Consider the following 3,266-nt stretch of genomic DNA (forward strand, 5'->3'; position numbering starts at 1 on the left):
TTTCAAATCTTTCCCTTAATCTTAGTGGGTAAACCTTTCTGTGCGTTCTCAGTGTTAATGTGCAGAGGAGCAAACAGTAAACATCTTCCTATGAAATAATTTGTGTGTTGAAGAGAGAAAAACCTGAGAAGTAGAGAGAGTTGTATTTTGCAGGGAAGCCAAGGCTGTGTTGTGAGCCCTGGAGAAGGTGAGGAGCAATGAAATAGGGTGTAGCAGGCAGGGCACCAGCCACCATCAGCCTGGAGTGAATGAAGAGGCAGCTTTACATGTGCACACACCTCTTTAGATTTGGATCCTGATGCTGTAACCAACTGTGCAGCAAAGCAATGTGGTCAACTGGGATTCAATGGGGAGCACCAGCCTCTTCCAAAAACCCAGAGAGAAAGGTGTAAGAATTGTGGGGAGCTGACCACAAGCTAATGTGTGAGGTCCACAGCTGTATCTGGCTGCTTGGGCAAAAGCCCAAGACATGGGCAATGCAGGAAGCTCCCAGGTCTTTGGCTGCATCTGCGGAGCCGTGTGCTTCAAGTGCGAGCATCACCCCTGCTATTGATCCCTCACAGCAAACCCTGAGCCTTGGGGAACACGCTCAGAAATCATCACACAACCTCTGTGGGGAAAAAGTCAGTATCTAGTTCAAACAATGTCACTGTCTCCCTGCTGATAAAACAGACACGGAATTCAGGAATAGTTTAACAACCTCTTTTCTCAGAAGTTCCCAACCATCAAATTTCAAGGGTTGCTCCTTTGATCTCAGAAGCACCAGAGAGATGCTTTTCTTTTTTCTTTCCTTTTCCATCTTTATTTTAATTTTCCTAGCATGCTGTGGCTCAATATCTAACCCTGCATAGGGCAGAAGACTTCTGCTGCTCTGGTTTGGTTTTGTTTTTAGCTAGTCTCTAGTTGTTCTGGTCTTGGAGAAGGGGGAGGGGAAAGGGAGGATGGGAAGGAGCATCATCAGTTTGAGCATCTCACTAAGTGAAAATGAGAAAGCTCAGAGGAAAAAAATGAAAATAGTACAGTTTGTAATTGTTTTTGTTCTTCAATCACTCAGGAAATAAATTGCTGTAAGAAAAAAAAAAAAAGAGCCTTTGAACATCCAAAGCAAAAGAGAGCCAATAAGGCACTACATTTCTTTGAAAAACAGCCCCTTTTCCTCAGCCCATTTCCACTCCTTCTCATTAGTTCAGATAACTCTCACAACGTTAATTCATTAGGCTCTTCCAGGATTATTTCCCTTCAAACAGCTGCTGAGAAAATAGAAATAATCTCCTTGTCACTGATTGAGCCCACGATTGCGACTGCCAACAAACGTCTCCTGCCGGCGCCGTGGGGAGGTGCCAGGTCTCAGCCCCGAGTGGCTGTTTGATGTTCAGGAGAACAGAGGGAATGAGGGCAGGAAACCTGATTTGGGCTCAATTTTATGGCTTGAAATTATTTCATATGTAATTGGCAGTTGTGATTCAAGGGAGAATCCGTCTTCGGCTGAAAGCAAAGAACAGTCTCTGCTGGGAATGGTTTCTAGAGGGTGAGGTTTAAATGGATCCTAAGCAGTGGAGTTTTTTCACTTCTTTTTTCCCCCTTTCAACAGCAGCTCCTATCTGCAATAACTGTGTGTGTATCATTTTGCTACCTGTGAAATGACCATTTCCCAGCAGCTTTCTCCCAATCCCTCTGTGTTCTTCTTATCCTGGGAGGCTTTGGTCCCAGGTAGGCATCTCAGCTGCAGTTAGGGAGAGGTTATCTGGTGGTTTGCATCCACTCTCCAACTGAGGACATCAGTTAATACAAAGAGAGGATTAAAAATGCCACTTCTTAAGTCTTTTTCTTTTTCCTCTGAACCTGAAAACAGAATCAAAAAGCCTTTTCTGTAACCCAGTATAAAGCAGTGAGGGTGATCGGAGCTGCAGCGGGTTTCTTACCTCATATGACTGCAGCACATTTTATGGAAAGAAAAGGGATAGAGAAAACCACAAAGCAACTTCATTTTCTTGCAGTCTATTGCTGGTCTGTACAGAAAGCCCCTGATCCCAGCAGCAACACGGAAGAAATGAGGTGATATATTCTCTAGGTCTTTTTAATTCAATGAGGCATGGACCATGATGTATTTATGGGATCCAGCCATGGTTTTCCTCAGCCTCAGTGGCCAGCTGGCAGCCAGATTCTGCCTGCCTCAGTTTCACCAGCTGTGGAAAAAAGCAGAAAAGAAAACACAATGCTGTGCATTAGCAGAGGTATAGACAAGGTCCTTAGAACAGGTAAGGTGGTCCATAAGATCCTGCATGTTCATGGATTTCCTGTTTCATCTGCTGGGTCCTCCAGCTCAGAGTTTGCCATGTGCAGCAGCCCAGGAACCCTCACAGCATTTCCCAGGGCTGGGTAACACAGGTGGCTCAGGACAAGGGAGTACAGTCCTTGTTCCCAGGGGGATGGGAATCATTTCTCTGCAACCATTTTTCACTTTCCTGCCCCATCTTTTTGCCTTCTTCATGATGAGATCATCTGAATCCAAGCCACATGTAAGGATCTCATGGCTGTATAAATGCCAAGAGCTTTTTATTCCGCACTTGTCAGCCCTTCACAGGTTTTCTGGTGCATCAGTGCACTTTGTGAAGCTGTTTCCAGCTCTTTTCTGGCTGTTGCAGAACACAAGACAAATTATCAAGGATTCAAAATAGCACAAAAGGTGTCACTTGATATTCATTAGCCAGCCAGATATTTCATTATGATCCCGCACATCTTCTACCTATTTAAGGAAGCAGAAACACACACATTCGTATTCACACGCTTTTTCAGACACGTACCAAATTACCCATTGACCAGAGGATCCAAGCCCTTGAATATCTTCCTTCCTTCCTTCCGCTGTCCATTCATCCCCCATCTCCCCAGAAAGATAAAAATAACCCAACATGTGAGCTGCAATTTGATGTGAGGTTTCCAGCAGCTCTGGGATGTGTGGAAGGCAGCCAGGTAGCCTAGCAACAGGGTGCAGCTATTTGAGGTTGGTCCAGACAAAAAGAAGAGGAGGATTGATTTTCCTGGGGGTGGGGGCAATAGTAGCAGGATGGGGAGAGTTCTCCATCCATGCCCAAAAAGCAGGCTGTACCCAGAGCTGCCATTGCATTTGTATCTCCATCCTGCTGCCAGTTTTCAATGAAACAGAGGGATTTTCAGCTTATCCACATGAATGTTGGGGTGCTGATATAACAATGGCACAAGTGGAGTGGAAAGCAAGACCTAAAAGGTGTAAGGACTGGGGAGGAGAG

The 3,266-nt window shown here is 45.2% G+C and overlaps 1 long non-coding RNA gene across 1 annotated transcript; it reads right to left on the minus strand.

Annotated features, from left to right (window-relative positions):
• Nucleotides 1–1,514: 1,514 nt before the first annotated feature.
• Nucleotides 1,515–2,913, minus strand: LOC120324022. Its single transcript, XR_005565015.1, has 3 exons — nt 2,805–2,913; nt 1,923–2,186; nt 1,515–1,842 (listed from the first exon to the last, which is right to left on the minus strand). It is a non-coding gene; the product is annotated as an uncharacterized LOC120324022 (long non-coding RNA).
• Nucleotides 2,914–3,266: the final 353 nt, after the last annotated feature.

The sequence above is a fragment of the Pipra filicauda genome, unplaced genomic scaffold, assembly GCF_003945595.2.
Source record: "Pipra filicauda isolate LSUMZ 115617 unplaced genomic scaffold, ASM394559v2 scaffold3_size10097308_pilon, whole genome shotgun sequence".
In the NCBI taxonomy this organism is placed as follows: domain Eukaryota; kingdom Metazoa; phylum Chordata; class Aves; order Passeriformes; family Pipridae; genus Pipra; species Pipra filicauda.